Below are 22,658 nucleotides of genomic sequence, written 5' to 3'. Positions count from 1 at the left end.
TCTAATGCTCTGGGTATCGGTTAGAGATGCTTTTGGTCTAGTGAGCCGCGCCAAGGGTTTTCAAAGAGAAGGTGAATAGCATCCTAGTTTTGATTGAAAGTGATACAGTCCCTGGCATTGGACTTCGATCAGATGTAGGCGATGGGGTCACACTACTAAAAAGGTGTTTGATTGGACTTTTATTTGGCTTTTGCACTTTGACTTAGAAGAAAAAAACTTCTAAGTCAAAAGCCAAAGCCGGAAGCCCAACCAAAGACCCCCTAACTAAAGAAAGATAAAACATCCAATCATTTGGAGAGAGGAAGAACACAACCAAATACTCCATATCAGCGGCCCAAATCCACCAAAGAATCACACCTGTACACAGATGCAAGAGAGAACAACTTTCCTAGATCCAGGTACCATAACCCAATGGCACAGGCGTCATTCGCCAACTTTAGTTACATTCGGATCAATGAGATCACCAGCAGAATCAGCCAGATGAATTGCTGATGGAAATTGTAAATGAAATTGCCAAACAGTATGTACGAAGTCGCTTAATATAATAAGAACTTAAGAAATGTACTTCATTTGATTTTGAAGAACCTAGAGAACATTTTCGAAGACCGTTGTAAATGTGTTGCTCTATCAACTTCCACAGAAACCAAATACAGAAGTTCCAGTCTTCTAGCAAATTCCTAGTCTCCTCGAAAAGATAGATATACACGCATAAAAGGATGACAGCTTGACAGTACACATCTGACAAAACCAGGGTGCGGTACTGTTGTCCTGTGTTGGAAAGCTATCGTTTCTGACTTGTGTTACGCCACTGAAGAAAAGAAAACGGATGAGGAAAGTGAGCGTCCACGGTGAAGTTGACGTCACCACGGAGAGAATGGACACTGTCGGCTCTACAATTCCCTTCTCTGAACACTATCTGCGCTTCTGAACCTGTGTGTAGTAAACCTGCAGCCCTGTCAGCGCGTCGAGCTGAGAATTCCTCCAAATGTGTGCCTTGCCAACAACTGAAAACAGAGAATTTGCAGCGTAGATCGTGCCCATCCTCTTTGGGTTGACCTTCATGCTGGTCTTGTTCTTGGCTAGTAGAACCTGCAGAGGGACCGTTCGCCTAGAAGAAGCCCGGCTGTTTCCAGTGTAATGTGCCCGCATCCCAGCACCCCTCCATCAGCGATCGGTCCAAAAAGCTACACAAGTTGTAGCATAACAAAGTTATGAACATTCCACATAGTATAGGCTTTTTGGACTAAGAAGATCAAGTTCCTATCTACTGTGAAAATACAGCATGTTAAATTTCAAAACCTTACAATGGTCTTTCTGTATTTTATTTTTAGACTTTACAGGAGACACATGTTTAACAAGCTACAAATATCAAGTTTTGTTTTCCATATGACCCCTCGAGTCGGGTTCCACTATCTCACTATATCGGCCGCCTACTGCTAACAGAGGCCAAATGAAATTTGTGTAGCTTCCAGTGAGCGAAGTAACACCAAGAGGTACAGAAACGACAACCAAAGAGCATTACATGCTTACAGAATTATTAAGTTGGTTTCTTCTTTCTCTGCAATCAGGTTAGATTTTCTTTTGCAAGAAGAGATTAGTTTCAGAGTTCAAATTCTTTGTTTATAAAGGTATATTCAACTAAACATAATCATTTGGTTATTTTCTTGTTTCATCTTACGATTCTGAAAAAGAAGATATCAACTGCTAGCACCTAACAGCAAAATGTGCCACTAGGCAGTAAGCATAACCATGCAATATATTAGCATTCACTAATTAAATACAGTAAGATATAAAAGGGAAAAAAATACTGTGCACCATTCTATATAGTTTCAGTAAAAGATACATTGCTACTCAGAAAAGTTTGCATCTCCTAAAGTGCAGTATAGCATGGTTGTAATGTCATGTTGAGATTAGACGCTCATGTTAGAATACATATATGTACGACTTAGATAGACTAGGATTCTATAGTCGATCTTGTATTCCAAGTCATAGGCTTCTTGCACTCCAAGTTTTGTACTTCATATATATCCCCATGAGGGTCATATCAATGCAACAACAAATATTAGGGTTTTATATTTTTCACAGCTCAAACCAAAATGGTCTGCATGATTGCACTTAACTCACAGCTTGATCTAGGTTTTACCATAGCTGGTTCAAATAAACAAAAATTTATATCCAATGATACATGACAACCAGAAGTATGCAAGCACAGCTGAGGTATGACATAATAAGTGAAACAAAACATAATTTCCATCTAAGATCTACACAGTTTGAATTTTGTTTTCTTTACGTTTGCTTATGCAGAAATAAGGCATCACCCAAAGAAAAGTATCTGTAAAATCAGATTCAGGATAACTAAAGGGATTACCTCCGAATATTATTTACCAACAAGGTTCCCACTTGCATCCTGGAAGGGCAGCAAACTTGTTCCAGTCTGGACCTTCCTTTTGCTGAAACTGCTCCTCCAGTGCTTGATTGCATTTAGAAATGAAAAATGTTTCAAGTCATACAGGAAGACCACTCCGTGGCAGTGACATCAGCCAGGGGCACCGATCAATTGAGAGAACCCGAAGAGAATAAAAACCATCCATATCTGGAAGCCACAATAAATTAGAACAACCACTAATCGTCAGCCTCACAAGCGAAACAAGGTCACACAACTGCCGGAGAGATGATAGCCTATCACAAAATCTTACAATCAGCTCCTTCAGGGCTGTCTGATGGCCTGCTTTAGACAGTCGCATAACTTGAGGGCACTCGGATAAATGTAGCTTTTGAAGAGATGGCATGTCATCTAAGTACGGTACAGATTCCAGAGCATAACATTGTTTAATTGTCATCTCTTCAAGGGACAACAGTGCTTCTGCTCCCTCAATGGATGATATCCAATCACATTTATCAATGTCCAACTGTTTCAGCATCGTCAAGTGGTGCAGGCTTACCGGTACACCTGGTATCTCAACAGTGTCACATTCGCTTAAGTGTAGTGCACCAAGCGATGAGAGATTCTTCAGTAACTTGTTGAAACAGGATGGTTGCAGGTAGCACCCTTTTAACACAAGGAATCGAAGAGATGAAGGAAGTACAGTGCTCCCATTCTCATCCCACAATGTAGTAATTACGGAGCAGGTTTCTGCCCTGTAGTAGTTGCCAAATATTCGCAAATGTTTGAGCGATTTCAGATTGTTAAACACGGTGGTGGACGTGTCTACCAAACTTTCCACATAGATCCCCATATCTTGTACAAACTCTAGGTGATGAGCATGCTGTTAAACATACGGCATTGTTGCACATACGTGACAGAAGAGGATCTTCAGAGAGATAGTTCAGGAAGTAGTTTAGCTAGGATATGATATCTATTCGGTTGTAACCAAGTCTATCTCTTGCTTTTCTTTCTCCTCAAATTGTATGCCGATTCTCTCTTATCTTCTCATGTAACCAACTCATGTATGCGCCTCAGGGTTATTGCGCCCCTGCTATATAACACGTAGCACGTCGCCCGAGATAGGGTAAGACGTTTCCCCCATCGCACATGGTATCAGAGCTTTCCTCTTCCAATCTAGCCCCCCGATTGCATCTAGTGCATAGCCATGTCTTCATCCTCCGGCGCCGCTCAGCCTAGCCTCAATGGCCAGGTCACCGAGAAGCTCAACCGCACGAACTACGTGTTGTGGCGCACGCAGGTCACACCCCACCTGCGGGGCGCCGGTGTCTTCGGCTACGTCGACGGCACCACGCCGGAGCCGGCCCGACTCCACGTCACCAAGGACAAGGACGGCAAGGAGTCCTCTGTGCCCAACCCTCTCCACCCAATTTGGGTACGGGAGGATCAACAAGTGCTTGGCTATCTGCTGGGTACTCTGTCCAAGGAGGTGCTGGTCGCGGTCACCGCGATCACCACGGCGCGTGAACTCTGGGTGGCCGTGGCGGGCATGTTCTCGTCTCAGTCCCTCAGCCGCGTCAACAACATCAGGACTGCGCTCATCAACGCGCAGAAGGGCAACCAATCGGTCGCCTCCTACTTCGCCTCCCTACGCGGCCTCGCCGATGAACTCGCCGCCGCCGGAAAACCAATCCAGGACGACGAGTTGATCTCGTACATCCTCCATGGCGTCGACGTCGACTACCAGCCGGTTGTCTCTGCACTCGACGCCCGCGTCACACCCGTCACCCTCGACGAGCTCTATGCCATGCTGAGTAACTTTGATCAGCGCATGGCGCAGTTTAACGGCTCCTCCGGCGGCTTTAAGTCTTCGGCCAACGTCGCGTCTCGCGGTCGTGGTGGCGGCTCTCGCCCGCGTGGATCTCCCCGCAACAAGGGGCGGTCAGGAGGAAACAACAACACTGGCGGCTCCTCCAACTCCCGCAACGGCCGCTCCATCAACTCCAAGCCTCGCCGCGGCGGCGCCACCAGCCGGTCCCGTCCTGATGCGCCCCGCTGCCAGATCTGTGGCAAGCTTGGGCACACAGCCAAGGACTGCTGGTACCGCTATGATGAAGACGAGGACTCCTCCCAAGACGAGGACAAAGTTGTTGCGGCTGCGGATGGCTCCTACGGCATCGACACAAACTGGTACGTTGATAGTGGGGCCACCAACCACATCACCAACGAGCTCGAGAAGGTCACCATGAAGGAAAAATACCGGGGCAAGGATCACATCTACACTGCCAACGGCGAAGGTATGAGGATTAGTCACGTTGGTCACTCGTTGTTTAGTACCCCTCGTCGTAAACTTCATTTAAAGAAAATTTTGCTAGTTCCTAGTGCCGACAAGAATCTCCTTTCTGTTCATAGAATTGCCATTGACAACCATGTCTTCCTTAAGTTTCATCCTTATTTTTTCTTGATCAAGGATCAGGCAACGAAGAAAGTGCTATATCGAGGTAGATGCGTTCGAGGGCTCTACCCATTGCTTCCGGAGCGTAGGAGATCAAATAAACAAGCCTATGGTGCCGCCAAACTCTCATCAGCAAGGTGGCACGATAGATTAGGACATGCTGCTTTCTCTTTAGTGGAAAAACTGCTTAGGAAAAACAAGCTCCCGTTTGTTGGTGAGTGTGATCTTGAAACTATTTGTGATCCTTGTCAACGTGCAAAAAGTCATCAATTGCCTTATCCCATATCTACTAGTGTTTCTACCAAACCCTTGCAATTAATCTTCTCTGATGTTTGGGGCCTTGCTCCTAGTTCTGTTGGTAGACACACTTATTATGTGAGCTTCATAGATGACTACAGCAAATTTTCTTGGATTTATCTTCTCAAGAAAAGATCCGATGTTTTTCAAGTCTTCCAAAACTTTCAAGCTCTCGTTGAACGAAAATTTGATAGTAAAATCAATGCTGTCCAGTCAGACTGGGGAGGGGAATATGAAAAATTAAATTCCTTCTTCCAAAACCTTGGCATATCACATCATGTGTCATGCCCTCACGCTCATCAACAGAATGGCTCTACTGAACGCAAGCACCGACACATAGTTGAGGTTGGTTTAGCCCTCCTAGCTGGCGCATCTATGCTCCTAAAGTTCTGGGATGAGGCTTTCCTCACAGCAGTTCACATTATCAACATGCTTCCTAGTCGTGTCATTAACAATGAAACACCACTAGAACGACTCTTCCATGTCAAACCCGACTACAAGTCTCTCCGTGTGTTTGGGTGTGCCTGTTGGCCCAATCTTCGTCCATATAACACTCGAAAGCTCATGTTCCGCTCAAAACAGTGTGTTTTCCTAGGCTATAGCACCCAACATAAAGGTGTCAAGTGCCTCGACGTTGCCACTGGCCGTGTGTATATCTCACGCGATGTTATCTTTGATGAAACCAAATTTCCTTTTGCTGATCTTCATCCCAACGTCGGTGCTCCTCTTCGCCAAGAGATCCTTCTTTTGCCTCATCATCTCTCCGGTGTTGATCAAGGGGGAAACAACAGTAATGATAAACTATTGACTAACCCTCTTACCGATGATATGCATGAGCTTTGTGGTGTTACAGGTGAAAGCAGCGAGGCAAATGGCAAAATCAGGGAAGAAAATGGTGAAAAAAACCCTTCATCAGCGCCATATTCTATGTGCCCGGAATCTGGGGACAAATCCCCCTCGGGATCCGTTCACCTGCGCCTGCAGCATATCAGATCCGCCTCGGGATCAGCGGGGGCAGACGCGTCAGGGGTGCCAGCAGCGCGCACGCCCGCCTCGAACCAGGCGCGCCCCACGGGATGCGGCGCGTCGTCACCTCCGCACCAACCGTCGTCCGCCACTTGTCAGCCTGTGATTGGTGCGGGCGGCGCACGCTTCACCGGCCAACCGGTGTGTTACAAGCGGCGCCACCCGGTTCGCCCGACCTGTGCGGGGCCCGAAGCTGGCGCGGGATCCAGCAGTGATCCGCGCGTGCATCCGACCGGCGTCGGACACGAGGCCGATTCGCCATCACGCAGCAATGATGAGCCGGTTGCTGCGGCGGGATCTTCTGCGGCTTCTGCACATGGGTAGTCGCGACCACTTGCCACAGAAAATCCAAGCGGGACAGAAACTGCTGCTGCTGTGCGCGGATCCTCCTCGGGATCGGCTCCCACAGAAACTCCTGTTCAAGCTGCAGGATCATCTGTGGCTGAAAATCTGGGCACCTCTCCTCGGCACACACGACTACAAAAGGGAGTAATACAACCTGTTAATTACAAACGTGTAACAAAATATGGCATGGTTTGTTCTACAGGTGAACCAGGTGAACCTCATACTCTAGAAGAGGCACTTGGTGATGAGAAATGGAAGAAAGCGATGAATGAAGAGTACATAGCCTTAAAGAAAAATAAGACATGGCACTTAGTTCCTCCACAGCAAGGTAAAAATTTAATTGATTGCAAGTGGGTATTCAGGATCAAGAGAAAGTCTGATGGAACTATTGATCGTTACAAAGCTAGACTCGTTGCAAAAGGATTTAAACAACAGTATGGTATTGACTATGAGGATACTTTTAGTCCATTTGTTAAAGCCGCAACCATCCGTCTTGTTTTGTCTATTGCTGTTTCTAGGGGCTGGAGTCTCAGACAGTTAGACATTCAGAACGCGTTTCTTTACGGTGTTCTGGAAGAGGAAGTGTACATGAAGCAACCTCCTGGGTTTGAAAGCAAAAATTCACCCTCTTATGTGTGTAAACTGGACAAGGCACTTTATGGATTGAAGCAAGCACCGAGAGCATGGTACTCTCATCTCTGTCATAAAATGCAAGCACTTGGTTTTATTCCATCCAAATCTGACACTTCTTTATTCATTTACAACAAGTCCAACACATGCATATTTGTTTTGATATATGTTGATGATTTCATTGTGACAAGCTCATCAAATGAAGCAATCACAGGGCTGTTGAAAGATTTGAGTGCAGATTTTGCTCTAAAGGACCTTGGTGACTTGCACTATTTCCTTGGAATTGAGTTGAAGAAACATGCAAGTGGGCTTCATCTCTCTCAGGAAAAGTATGCAGCTGATTTGGTAAAAAAGGCTGGTTTGCAAGGTTGTAAGCCGACACCTACTCCATTATCTAGCTCAGAAAAGCTGTCTCTCACAGAAGGTAATCTCTTGAGTTCAGAAGATAGCACAAAATACAGGAGCTTGGTAGGAGCACTTCAGTATCTCACTTTGACCAGACCTGATATATCCTTTGTTGTTAACAAAGTGTGCCAATTTCTTCATGCACCTACTAATGTCCACTTTACTGCTGCAAAACGCATAGTGAGATATGTCAAAGGAACTATGAACATTGGTCTAGATTTCAGCAGCTCATCTTCAAATCTTGTTAGTGCCTTCTCTGACTCAGATTGGGCAGGATGCCTGGATGACAGACGCTCCACTGGAGGTTTTGCAGTCTTTTTTGGACCAAATTTAATATCATGGTGTGCTCGAAAACAGGCCACTGTTTCTAGATCCAGTACAGAGGGAGAGTATAAAGCACTGGCAAATGCTACAACCGAGATTATATGGGTTCAGTCCATGCTGAAAGAACTAGGCATAAAGAACACACCAGCTCCATGTCTGTGGTGTGATAACCTTGGTGCAACCTATCTATCTGCCAATCCAGTTTTTCATGCAAGGACAAAACATATTGAAATAGATTTTCACTTTGTTCGTGAGAGGGTTGCTCAAAAGCAACTTGATATTCGCTTTATCCACTCCAAAGATCAGCTTGCAGATGGATTTACAAAGGCTTTGCCTGTGAGAAGCTTTGAAAATTTTAAACATAATCTCAACTTGATGAAGTTGTGATTAAGGGGGGGTGTTAAACATACGGCATTGTTGCACATAAGTGACAGAAGAGGATCTTCAGAGAGATAGTTCAGGAAGTAGTTTAGCTAGGATATGATATCTATTCGGTTGTAACCAAGTCTATCTCTTGCTTTTCTTTCTCCTCAAGTTGTATGCCGATTCTCTCTTATCTTCTCATGTAACCAACTCATGTATGCGCCTCAGGGTTATTGCGCCCCTGCTATATAACACGTAGCACGTCGCCCGAGATAGGGTAAGACATTTCCGCCATCGCACACATGCAAGACATGGAAGGAACTTGATACGAGACGACAAAACGATTTTGACAGATCAAGACTATCCCACCGTAACTTAACTCTGATTGTTTCCTTGTCAAGTATAGCTATATGTCTGAGTGTACGAGCATGGGTGGGATATGCTCTTAGCCGTGGACAACCAGCTACAGAGAGATGTCTGAGATTCTGCAAGACTTTGTCATTGTCCACAAGGCACCACTCCAATTTGGGTAGGCGTTCCAGTAGCAATGTTTCCAAAAAAGGGAATCTAGCATGGCCAAAAAACTCCTAACCGAGTGCTTTTAGCTCTTTCATTCGCCGCACTTCAAGAGTTCTGAGTAAGGGGAGATCCCCTAAAGGTGGAAGGACCTCCCATCTCTTACCGAAAAAGGGTTTCCCCCCGCTTTGTATACAAAGCAACCAACCGAACCATACATGGATAGGTGCTGGGGCGGAAGCAGCACAGTCACGCCCAAAAGAAACGATAGAAAAAAGCAAAAGAAACAAATGCCGAAAACGGCGGATCAACAAAACAAAGAAGCCTCGCGATCGCAGCGCCCACCAGGATCTTCCACTAGACTCCAAGACTCCGAAGCGCCGGCACCTATCAACACCTTCAAGAAGGATCGCGACGATGACGACGCTGCTGAGGGTTTCCCCCGGTACACGACGAGGCGAGGGGAAGGGTAGCTCCGACGCCCTCCCGGAAGGTCAGGTGGCACCCACAGGCGCCACCGCGCCGGCGTTGGCCATGCCGACAGGGGTTTCCCCCGATCCCAACCCGCACCTCGGGCGCCCCGGAGCCTGCCACCAAACCAACCACCATCGTGCGCCAACGCGCTCTTGAGGCCCCCACGCCGTCTCACCACGGCACGGCGAAGTGAGGATAGCACGACGAAGAATCAGAGCCGGGACTAGGGCATCAGCACCATCGGCATGTGGGAGGGCCCCACCTCCACCGTCCGTGACGGTAGCCGTCCGGACGCAATAGCGGGAGCACACCAGGCCCGTGGGCCCACCGGCCCGGCCGAGCCCTCGTGGGCTCGCAAAGCTCCCGCCTTCGCGCTGCTGCCGGCACGCCGGCGGTGCCGCCGCCCCAATCCGAGCCGCTCTTCCTCCTCACCGCGCCGCAGACAATGAGGCTACGCCCAGGGACCGGCCCGCTAGGACCCAGATGGGGCCCTAAGGGCCCAGATCTGGGCCGAGGACGCGCCGCCGGCCACCCTGCGCAACCAGGCCGCCCCGCCGCCAAAGGACGGCGCCACCACCGCGACGGGCCGCCGCCAGCCACCTCCAGGCCGCTGGCCCCAGCCGAGGGGCACCCGCCGCCACCCCTGCCCCCGGGTCAGGAGGTGCGCGTGCGGGGTAAGGAAGAGCCCGCTGCCGCCAGCCCGCCCGGCCAGATCCGGGGGTGCCGCCGGCGGCGGCGGGGGGGACGGGCATGGGGGAGGAGGAAGGAGAGGCGAGCGGGGGGAGCCGCCCCGGCCGCCCCCCGGGGAGGCGGCGCGGGCGCGGGGTCGGGGGAGGGGAGGGGACTCCCTCCCATCTCTTACAATCTCGTAGACAGATCAATTTCAATCTTCTCAGCCAATCAGACTCTAACCAAGAAGGAGACTTGACACCTGGGTACCCACTGATAGTTAGCTCGTGAAGATTGCGGTGCGGCTTTAATACATCAAGCACCTCAAAGCCCTTGTCAATATCATGAGCACCATCGCATGATTCCCATTATAGCTCCAACTTAGAGATGTGCTCCTTCAAGTCTAGATCAGACTTTGCAGCTTCCTCCCTGTTTTTTACATTCTCCAGAAACCTAACAGAAAGCTCTCCCCTGAACTTGTTGAGATCCTTCAGTTGGACCAAACTTTGCTCTTCCTTGTCAACGAGGAATTCTACTGAACCCTCAATGCACGGAAAATGATGTATACCTGATAATGTGAGAGTGTAAGCCTTCTCTACATCGACATGCTCCAAGTTAATAAGCCTGCTAATGCTTTCAGGAAGACTGAAATGACGTCCAGTAGCATTCCTGCTTGAATATTTCAGATGTTTTCTATTGTTTGAGCAAGATATCTTCAGAGGATAACATGAATGATACTGCACAAACAAGGCCTGTAGATGATTGAGTCTGGAGATTGTTGTGGGCAGTGGGTAATAAGTGCGTCGGATGGCTAGATAACGCAGGTGCCTCAGATCACTGACAGCTTTTGGCAAGTTTCCGAAGCAGCATCCGGTTAAATCCAACACCCGGACACTCTTGAGTTTCTCGAGTATATCATGACTCAAATAGTCTTTGGAGCAGAACCAAGAATCATCCAGAACTATAAACGTCCTCAATCTTCCAAGACCATCATAGTTCACAAGATCTCCAAATTGTTCGGCAGACACTGACAAATGCCTAATATGCTGAGGTAACACCCCAATGCTGCCATGGTCAATCCTAAAGCATTCGCCATGGGAAACATGTAGTGCGAGGTCATTCATTGAATCATGCATAGTGTAATATGTTTGATCTCCGCAGCAGAGTTTTTGGAAAAATGACCGAACTAACAGATCACTGAAATAGCTCCTTCCAATATCTTCCAAGCTTCTATTGTTATATACTTCTAGATGAACAAGGCCCTGAGCTATCCACATCCAGATCAATCTATTTGAATCAATACGGTAACCTTGTGGGAATAAACTACAATATACAAAGCACTGCTGGAGGTGTTCCGGCAAATTTTCATAACTGAAGTATAAGGTTGTCAAAATATCATTTGGATTGAGGACATCTTTGTGAAGAACATCCTCCCACTCCGCATCACTGTATTTTCCATTTAATGTCCTCTGATAACCTTTAGTGCTAGAGGTGAGCCTTTAAGTTTCTGAACAATTTGGTATCCTAACTGCTTCAACTCTGGATAACCTTCTGGCTTACTGCTGCCAAATGCACACTGTCTGAACAGTAACCAACTATCATCTCCTTTCAAACCTTGTAAAGTGAACAAGCTTCTAGAGTCCAGCATTTTTGCAACCAATTCTGTCCGGGTTGTCACTAGAACCTTACTTCCAGATATTACAGAACTTTCCTTAATAGGAGCAATTATTTCCATCCACATTTGTTTGTTGATGTGTTCTCCATGTTTCTCATCGTACCACACATCATCCAACACTAAGAGAAACCTCTTGGAACTAAGTCTCCATTGAAGTTCTGACTGGAGCCAGCTGAAATTAAAATTGGCCAATTCAGCACTCTCACCATCAGTTCTGTATGCTATGATCTCTTTGATAACTCTAGTTTTGTCGAAGTTACCGGAAACACTAACCCACATTCTGACATCAAAAGAATCCACGATGCGCTCATCCTTATAGACCAGCTGAGCCAGAGTAGTCTTGCCGATCCCACCAACACCAACAATACTGTGCACCCCAGTCCTAAACTTTTGCTCATTGCTTAGTGAACATTCATCAGATTTATACACGAGCTGACCCACGAGCTCACGTATCTCCTTTTCTCGCCCAAAAATGGCATCTTCATACAAAAAGGACCCAGTGGTTCTTGTTGGGACACACTGAAGAGACTGAATGGGTTTATCGCTCTCCAGTGTCATCACTCGGACAAACATCTCTGCAGAAGTTCTAACTCTCTCCAAGCTTTTGAGGACCTTCCGCAGTTCTGACCTAAACTTGTCAATATTGACCAAACGCTTGACAGTAGTGAAGGAAGAGGAGGCTATGCGTCTGAGAAGGTCTTTTTGCTCAGCCATTTCTTTTAAAAGCATATAATCAAATTCATCCAAGACATCATCTGCATTAGAGACTGCATCTTTCATTTGCTGCAATAACAGAATCTGATTTGTGTCCACTACACGTTGCCTTTCAGCTGCACTAACTACAATGAGTTGGTCTATGATGTTCAATATGATTATCGAGAGCCTCAATTTGAGAGAAATTGAGCTCACCGGTAGACAGTTTACATGGGCGAACTCGTTACCTGTTCCGACTTATGAAAAGCTGGATAGGGTACTTGCTAGTGTGAAATGGGAACAAAAGTATCCTTTGGTGTCGGTTCATGCGATGCAAAGAGGGATCTCAGATCATACACCACTCTTTTTAGATTCGGGTGAGGCTACCCATGTTGCAAACAAAAACATCTTCTCCTTTGAGCAAAGCTGGTTTGAGCGCGAAGGATTTATGGAGATGATTGCACGCGAATGGGCAAAGCCAGTTACTGGTTTGACCCATGTCGAGAGATGGCAGAATAAGATTAGACACCTCCGACAATTTCTGAGAGGATGGGCCAGGAATGAGAGTGGGATTTATAAGCAGAAAAAAGAACGTCTAACTCAGCTCATTGAGGCACTAGACGTAAAGGCTGAAACCACTCTTCTTTCCGTTAATGAGCACCGAACCAAGTCCGAGGCTGAACAAGGCCTTCGTGCTCTCTTGAGAGAGGAGGAACTCAAGTGGGCGTTGCGTGCGAAAACGCTTAAGGTTGTCCAAGGGGACGACAACACACAGTTCTTCCATATGGTTGCAAATGGTAAACATAGGAAGAAGAAGATCATTCAGCTTGAGCAAGATGAGGGAACAATAGTGGGGCATGAAAATCTGAAAGCGTATATTTCCAACTATTATAAAGGACTTTTTGGACCTCCCAATCCTTCGACGGTGTCTCTTGATGAGTCTGTAATTGATGAGATACCTCAATTACAGGCAGGGGAGAACGATGTTCTCTCTGCACCGTTTACTGAAAAAGAAGTTCATCTAGCCATAACTCAAATGAAGCCGAATAAAGCGCCGGGACCAGATGGGTTTCCAGCTGAATTCTATAAGAAATATTGGCATATCATTAAAGATGATCTTATGCCTATGTTTCAATATTTTTTCGAGGGCCATTTGGAGTTGTTCCACCTCAACTTTGGTACGATAATGTTATTACCGAAGAAGAATGAGGCGGTCCGGATAGAACAATTCCGACCCATTTGCCTGTTGAATGTGAGTTTTAAAATATTCACAAAGGTAGGAACCAATAGATTGACACAAATTTCTCACTCAGTGGTTCAACCTAGTCAGACAGCTTTCATGCCTGGACGACACATACTCGAAGGAGTGGTCGTATTACATGAAACACTTCATGAGATTCACTCTAAGAAACTAGTCGGGGTTATCTTAAAAGTGGATTTTGAGAAGGCTTATGATAAAGTCAAATGGCCTTTTCTTCAGCAGGTAATGTGTATGAAGGGTTTTAGTGAAACCTGGAGGCATCAGGTCGATACTCAAGTCCAGAAAGGTAGTGCCGGAATTAAGGTGAACGATGATATCGGTCACTACTTCCAGACGCATATGGGGTTGAGACAAGGGGATTCCATGTCACCTCTTTTGTTCAATATTATGGCAGATATGCTGGCCGTCATTATTGGCAGGGCCAAGCAACACGGCCATGTAGAGGGTCTAGTTCCTCATCTGGTTGATGGAGGGGTGTCCATTCTACAATATGCTGATGACACTATCATTTTCATGGAACATGACTTGGCTAAAGCACGTAACATGAAACTTATCTTATGTTTATTCGAACAATTGTCTGGATTAAAAATTAATTTTCATAAGAGTGAGGTGTTCTGTTTTGGGAAAGCCAAAGACGAGGAACATACCTACAGACAATTGTTTGGATGTGAATTAGGTGCTTTACCATTCAGTTACGTGGGTATTCCGATTCATCACCGTATATTATCCAATAAGGAATGGAAGTGTATTGAAGAACGAATCGAAAAAAACCTCAGCTGCTGGAAAGGCAAGTTGATGTCTTATGGAGGTCGACTAGTTTTGATTAACTCAGTATTGACTAGCATGCCAATGTTTTTACTTTCGTTCTTCGAAATCCCAAAAGGAGTTCGAAAGCGACTTGATTTCTTTAGATCTCGTTTCTTTTGGCAGTCTGATGAGGCCAAGAGGAAATACCGTCTCGCGCGTTGGGATATCCTTTGTCGACCTAAAGACCAAGGGGGCCTCGGTATTAAGAACTTGGAGATTAAGAATAAATGCTTGATGAGCAAATGGTTGTACAGGTTAGAGACAGAGCCAGAGGGCATGTGGGCTCAAATCCTGCGCAATAAGTATTTGCACTCGAAAACGCTAGCCCAGGTTACCATTAGATCGTCTGATTCACCGTTCTGGAAGGGACTTATGAGAACAAAGGATATGTTCTTTCGTAGGGTCAAATTCTTGATTGGCAACGGGATGTCAACAAGATTTTGGGAGGATGCGTGGCTAGGAGAGACACCACTGGCCTTACAATATCCTACCCTTTACAATATTGTGCAACGGAAGGGAGATTACGTAGGTATCATCCTTCAAACTATTCCCTTGAACATCCAATTCAGAAGTACGTTAGTGGGTGAGAGATGGACAGCCTGGATGCACTTGATTCGGAGATTGATTGAAGTTCGACTCTCCGATGTGCCTGACTCCACAAAATGGAAGTTAACTAAAAATGGGATATTTACGGTGAAATCTTTTTATACGGATCTGATTAATTCTGGCCCCATCCCGAGGTCCCTTCATATATGGAAGGTTAAAGTTCCTTTACAGATCAAAATTTTCATGTGGTTTGTCCACAAGCAAGTAATAGTCACAAAGGACAACTTACTTAAGAGGAGATGGGTAGGTAACTCGCGGTGTTGTTTTTGTACTCAGGATGAGACAATACAACATTTATTTATCGAATGCCCACTTGCAAAGTTACTTTGGAGGATGATTCATATAGCTTTTAATATCAATCCTCCAGTAGATATTGCATCATTGTTTGGGACGTGGTTAGCTGGGGTTGAAAAGATCACGGGAGCTCGTATTCGGATTGGAATGTGTGCGCTATTATGGGCTATATGGAACTGCAGAAATGATATGATTTTTAACAGACAACACAACTTAACTTTTTTGCAGGTTATCTTCAGAGCTACAGCTTGGATCCGTACGTGGTCCTTACTCACTCCTACGGACTCCAGGGAGCCTTTGGTTACTGGGTGCAACCAATGGGAGATGGTGGCTCGGGTTATATTCAACCGGTTCGGATGGCGGTCGCATAACAGGATAGGAGTCTAGAGAGCTTGTCCTTATTATCACCATAACGGTTGTCTTTTGTGCTTTATTTTGCTCCATTTGCGAGCTATAAGACCTTTGTGATGACTCTTTCTGGATTTTTAATAAAAATGCCGCATGCATCATCATGATGTAGAGGCCGGGGGTATACCTCCATTTCCAAAAAACTAACTACAATGAGTATATCGATTAAAGTTGCCTTCAAATTATCGAGATCAGATACCATCTCAGATTTCCTGTTGTACTGGCTTGACATATAGGACTGCACCAAAGAAACCATCCTTCTAATAATAGGAGAAACAACCCATCCAACAGCAGTGACTGCTGATACTGCTGCCATGTAATCAAGGAATATCCTTGTACAACATAACATTTAAATCTTTAAAGTGGTGAATACATGTAATTGCAAAAGGACACATATCGTCTGACTACGATTAAATCATTTCAACTTTGACATCAATGTTTTTACTTTCAGAGAACATGCAAAAGTTCTGCACATATTTTTTTCTCAAACCTGAGTGAGCTAATTTTGTATTGGAAGAAACCGCCAAGACGGCGAACGTCTTACAGCTAAACCAAAACAACAACAAACAAGGAGCAGAAGGAAATAAAATGATAACAATGTATAAGAGCTTGGCCATGAATGTCTTTTTCATCAAAGAAAGAAAAAAAACTAAGACCTAAAACAACACATGATGGTTCACACAACCATATGAGCTTTGACATATCATTATACAGCTACCTTTATCTTGAATACCATATATACAAGATGGCTTTCTTGCTGTTAAGAGTTATATCATGTCACATATATAGCCTATGTACTTTCCTCGTTATATGGGGGGTTTCCTGCATATTTACCATATGTACATGTATATATATACCGACCCTTGGCCACAAAAAATACAAGTTGCATATTTTCTAACATGGTAATAGAATCTAGGTTATTTTTCCGCATGTGCAACTCGTGCTGTGTTTCACGTCGCGCCACCGCCATCCTCTTTCAGCCGCCGCCGCTGATCCCCCCGTCTCACTGCCCTCGTCCCGTGGATTCAACCCAGGTCAACACCGCCGTTGGCTCCCATTGGCACTCCGAAGGAGCAAAAGAATAACTGGCCCGCTCCAACCCCCCCCCCTCCCGTGACGTGCCCGCGCGCATCATGGGAGCCCCATCTCTCACGATGGCAAGAGGCCCCTCCCCCCACCCCCTCCTCCTCCTCGCTACTGCCGGAGGGCGTCTGCCAAGCAAAGCCCGTGCGGCGCTGGCAGCGGTGGGGCTTCTCCCCTCCCTTCCCTATCGGGATCCCGGCGGCACGGGTCAGCCGCTCGCGGGAGGGGGGGTCTAGCGAGCTTTCCGGTGGCGGGGACGCGTGGATTTGGTAGCTGCTGTGTTGGGAGGCGGCGGTGCGGCCCTGCAATGGTGGCGGCTGGGCCTCGGCTGCGAGGCCGATCTGGTGGTGGCGTGGGCTAGGTCGGGCGCGTCCGACCTGGCCGATCTACGGGTGCTGTGGGTGGTGGCGGCCACTGCTGGAGAGGGTGCCCCTCCTCTTCGACGGGGGGTGGCGCTGGCGCTGCGGGGTGCCGTCCTTGGCTGCGCCAGGCGGCGAGGCGGCAATGAGCATGGTTCCGATCTGAAGGAGGTGGCCTCACTGGTGCTTTGTTCTCCACATCTGGCCAGGATTTTGGCGCCCTTTGGTTCTCCCGTTCCGCGGGTCGGAGAGGCGTTGGGTGCGGGCTCGGGGTCGGGGGAAACCATTGACCAGCGAGGCCGGTCAAGATGTTGGCAACACCCATGGCACCGTTCTCCTTCTGTGTGGGCAACATCGAGACCTACACCCGGCCTCCGCCTCTTGGTCCCGGCCGAAAGCCTAAAATCTCTGGATTGGGCGGCGGAGGCGCATCGGCGTCGCTTTCTTCTTGAAGGCGCCGTCTTGGGAGCTCTTCATGGTCAGGAGGTCAGTGCGGTGGTGGTCTGCCGGTCTTCAGTACTGTCCATGCTCGGCAGCTGCGGTGTGCGTTTGGGTCTTGGCCAGAGATGGTGGCGATGTATGGGTATCCTTTAGAGGTGAGGTCGCCACGGCTGTCGTCCTATCCTCGGCAACTGGTTGGCCTGCCCATGTGTGCTCAGGGGTGAGCTGCTCTGCCTGCCGACGAGACAGCATCCTTCGATCCAGGATGAGAGGGCAGGGGTGCCCTCTTCGGAGGCAGCAACAGGACAACAATCTGGCCTTGGGAGGGACATAGTGTGGCTTTCCTCCTACGGTGAATAGCTCCCTTGTCGCAGTTGTTGATGATATGATCTGACGTCGTCGTGGGCTCCGATGTCCTACTGGTCCTTCAGAGCTTGCTAGCTATTCTGTAGAGTTGTGTATCCTGTCGTTTTATTTTCTATTTCTTGTTGTATGGCCGGTTGTAATGTGTGGTTTGCTTTATATATAAAGCAGGGCGAAAGCCTTTTTCGGTATAGTTGAAAATTATGAGAGTTTTGACACAAGAGTATTTTGTGCAGCGCACTACCTCGCTGCCTTTTCTGCTTTCTCGTTTATTTGTACTGAAAACAAAGGAAGTGGCGTTAGTCGCCCATCTCTCTCGGCCACGATCCACCCTACAAGGTCGCGCCATCCCATGACTGGCTAAACAGGGTCAAGCTCTAGTCTAACAGAATGCAAGAGAATCAGTGACGCTATTGTTGGAAATATGCCCTAGAGGCAATAATAAAAGTATTATTATATTTCAATGATTCATGATAAATGTCTTTTATTCATGCTATAACTGTATTATCCGGAAATCGTAATACACGTGTGAATACTTAGACCACAATATGTCCCTGGTGAGCCTCTAGTTGACTAGCTCGTTGTGATCAACAGATAGTCATGGTTTCCTGACTATGGACATTGGATGTCGTTGATAACGGGATCACATCATTAGGAGAATGATGTGATGGACAAGACCCAATCCTAAGCATAGCATAAAAGATCGTGTAGTTCGTTTTGCTAGAGCTTTGCCAATGTCAAGTATCTCTTCCTTCGACCATGAGATCGTGTAACTCCCGGATACCGTAAGAGTGCCTTGGGTGTATCAAACGTCACAACGTAACTGGGTGACTATAAAGGTGCATTACAGGTATCTCCGAAAGTATCTGTTGGGTTGACACGGATCGAGACTGGGATTTGTCACTCCGTACGACGGAGAGGTATCTCTGGGCCCACTCGGTAATGCATCATCATAATGAGCTCAATGTGACCAAGGTGTTGGACACGGGATCATGCATTACGGTACGAGTAAAGTGACTTGCCGGTAACGAGACTGAACAAGGTATTGGGATACCGACGATCGAGTCTCGGGCAAGTAACGTACCGATTGACAAAGGGAATTGCATACAGGGTTTGATCGAATCCTCGACATCGTGGTTCATCCGATGACAACATCGAGGAGCATGTGGGAGCCATCATGGGAATCCAGATCCCGCTGTTGGTTATTGACCTGAGACCGTCTAGGTCATGTCTGCATGTCTCCCGAACCCGTAGGGTCTACACACTTAAGGTTCGGTGACGCTAGGGTTATTAGGAAGACTAGTATGTGACTACCGAATGTTGTTCGGAGTCCCGGATGGGATCCTGGACGTCACGAGGAGCTCCGGAAGGGTCCGGAGGTAAAGATTTATATATGGGAAGTTGTCAAACGGACACCGGGAAGTTTCGGGGTCATACCGGTATTGTACCGGGGCCATCGGAAGGGTTCCGGGGGTCCACCGGGAGGGGCCACCCCTCCCGGGGGTCCACATGGGCTGCGTGGGGCAGGGAGACAGCCCCTGGTGGGCTGGCCGCACCCCCTCCCTTGGGCCCATGCGCCTAGGGTTGAGGGGGGAACCCTAAAGGGGGCGCCCCCTTGGCTTGGGGGGCAAGCCACCCTCTCCCCCTCTCCCCTTGGCCGCCGCACCCCCCCTAGATGGGTTCTAGGGGGCCGGCCCCCTTCTCCCTTCCCCCTATAAATAGAGGGGTGAGGGGAGGGCAGCCGCACCACCCTCCAAGGCGCAGCCCTCCCCTCCCCAACACCTCTCCTCCTCCGTTGTGTGCTTGGCGAAGCCCTGTCGGAGTACTGCCTCTCCACCATCACCATGCCGTCGTGCTGCCGGTGGAGCTGTCTTCCTCAACCTCTCCTTCCCCCTTGCTGGATCAAGAAGGAGGAGACGTCTCCCGTCCCGTACGTGTGTTGAACGCGGAGGTGTTGTCCGTTCAGCACTTGGTCATCGGTGATTCGAATCACGTCGAGTACGACTCCATCATCACCTTGCAAGCTTCCGCACGCGATCTACAAGTGGTATGTAGATGCTAACTCTCTCCCTTGACTCGTTGCTTAGATGAACTCATAGATGGATCTTGGTGAAACCGTAGGAAAAATTTTAATTTTCTGCAACGTTCCCCAACAGTGGCATCATGAGCTAGGTCTATGCGTAGTTCTCTTTGCACGAGTAGAACACAATTTTGTTGTGGGCGTGGATTTTTTCATCTTACTTGCCTCTACTAGTCTTTTCTTGCTCAACGGTATTGTGGGATGAAGCGGCCCGGACCAACCTTACACGTACGCTTACGTGAGACCGGTTCCACCGACTGACATGCACTAGTTGCATAAGGTGGCTGGCGGGTGTCTGTCTCTCCCACTTTAGTTGGAGCGGAATCGATGAACAGGGCCCTTATGAAGGGTAAATAGAAGTTGACAAAATCATGTTGTGGTGATTCGTAGGTAAGAAAACGTTCTTGCTAGAACCCAATTGCAGCCACGTAAAAGATGCAACAACAATTAGAGGACGTCTAACTTGTTTTTGCAGCGATTGATCATGTGATGTGATATGGCCAGAAGTTGTGATGAATGATGAATTGTGATGTATGAGATCATATTCTTTGTAATAGGATTCACGACTTGCATGTCGATGAGTATGACAACCGGCAGGAGCCATAGGAGTTGTCTTTATTTTTGTATGACCTGCGTGTCATTGAATAACGCCATGTAAACTACTTTACTTTATTGCTAAACGTTAGTCATAGAAGTAGAAGTAGTCGTTGGCGTGACAACTTCATGAAGACACGATGATGGAGATCATGATGATGGAGATCATGGTGTCAAGCCGGTGACAAGATGATCATGGAGCCCCGAAGATGAAGATCAATGGAGCTATATGATATTGGCCATATCATGTCACAACTATATAATTGCATGTGATGTTTATTATGTTTATGCATCTTGTTTACTTAGGACGACGGTAGTAAATAAGATGATCCCTTATAAAATTTCAAGAAGTGTTCTTCCCTAACTGTGCACCGTTGCTACAGTTCGTCGCTTCTAAGCACCACGTGATGATCGGGTGTGATGGATTCTTACGTTCACATACAACGGGTGTAAGACAGTTTTACACAGCGAAAACACTTAGGGTTAACTTGACGAGCCTAGCATGTGCAGACATGGCCTCGGAACACGGAGACCGAAAGGTCGAACACGAGTCGTATGGAAGATACGATCAACATGAGAATGTTCACCGACGATGACTAGTCCGTCTCACGTGATGATCGGACACGGCCTAGTCGACTCGGATCGTGTAACACTTAGATGACTAAAGGGATGTCTAATCTGAGTGGGAGTTCATAATTTGATTAGAACTTTATTATCATGAACTTAGTCTAAAACCTTTGCAAATATGTCTTGTAGATCAATGGCCAACGCTAATGTCAACATGAACTTCAACGCGTTCCTAGAGAAAACCAAGCTGAAAGATGATGGCAGCAACTATACGGACTGGGTCCGGAACCTGAGGATCATCCTCATAGCTGCCAGGAAACAATATGTCCTAGAAGGACCGCTAGGTGACGCTCCCGTCCCAGAGAACCAAGACATTATGAATGCTTGGCAGTCTCGTGCTAATGATTACTCCCTCGTTCAGTGCGGCATGCTTTACAGCTTAGAACCGGGGCTCCAAAAGTGTTTTGAGCACCACGGAGCATATGAGATGTTCGAAGAGCTAAAACTAGTTTTTCAAGCTCATGCCCGGGTCGAGAGATATGATGTCTCCGACAAGTTCTACAGTTGTAAGATGGAGGAAAACAGTTCTGTCAGTGAGCACATCCTGAAGATGTCTGGGTTGCACAACCGTATGACCCAGCTGAACATTAACCTCCCAGATGAGGCGGTCATTGACAGAATCCTCCAGTCGCTCCCACCAAGCTACAAGAGCTTTGTGATGAACTACAACATGCAGGGGATGGAAAAGACCATTCCTGAAGTGTTCTCGATGCTGAAGTCAGCAGAGGCTGAAATCAAGAAAGAACATCAAGTGTTGATGGTCAATAAGACCACTAAGTTCAAGAAGGGCAAGGGTAAGAAGAACTTCAAAAAGGACGGCAAGGAGGTTGCCGCGCCTGGTAAGCCAGTTACCGGGAAGAAGTCAAAGAATGGACCTAAGCCTGAGACTGAGTGCTTTTATTGCAAGGGGAAGGGTCACTGGAAGCGGAACTGCCCCAAATACTTAGCGGATAAGAAGGCCGGCAACACCAAAGGTATATTTGATATACATGTGATTGATGTGTACCTTACCAGTACTCGTAGTAACTCCTGGGTATTTGATACCGGTGTCGTTGCTCATATTTGTAACTCACAGCAGGAGCTGCGGAATAAACGGAGACTGGCGAAGGACGAGGTGACGATGCGCGTCGGGAATGGTTCCAGAGTCGATGTGATCGCCGTCGGCACGCTGCCTCTACATTTACCTACGGGATTAGTTTTGAACCTTAATAATTGTTATTTAGTGCCAAGTTTGAGCATGAACATTGTATCTGGATCTCGTTTAATACGAGATGGCTACTCATTTAAGTCTGAGAATAATGGTTGTTCGATTTATATGAGAGATATGCTTTATGGTCATGCTCCGATGGTCAATGGTTTATTCTTAATGAATCTCGAGCGTAATATTACACATGTTCATAGTGTAGATGCCAAAAGATTTAAAGTTGATAACGATAGTCCCACATACTTGTGGCACTGCCGCCTTGGTCACATTGGTGTC

The 22,658-nt window shown here is 47.2% G+C and overlaps 2 pseudogenes; one reads left to right on the top strand and one right to left on the bottom strand.

Annotated features, from left to right (window-relative positions):
* Window positions 1-2,381: 2,381 nt before the first annotated feature.
* Window positions 2,382-22,658, bottom strand: part of LOC123158146 (putative disease resistance protein RGA1) — a 42,154-nt pseudogene continuing 21,877 nt past the window's right edge.
* Window positions 4,071-4,209, top strand: LOC123163391 (uncharacterized; annotated as a pseudogene).

This window comes from Triticum aestivum, chromosome 7B (genome assembly GCF_018294505.1).
Source record: "Triticum aestivum cultivar Chinese Spring chromosome 7B, IWGSC CS RefSeq v2.1, whole genome shotgun sequence".
NCBI classification, from domain to species: Eukaryota; Viridiplantae; Streptophyta; class Magnoliopsida; order Poales; family Poaceae; genus Triticum; species Triticum aestivum.
This window is presented reverse-complemented; position numbering and strand designations above follow the sequence as displayed.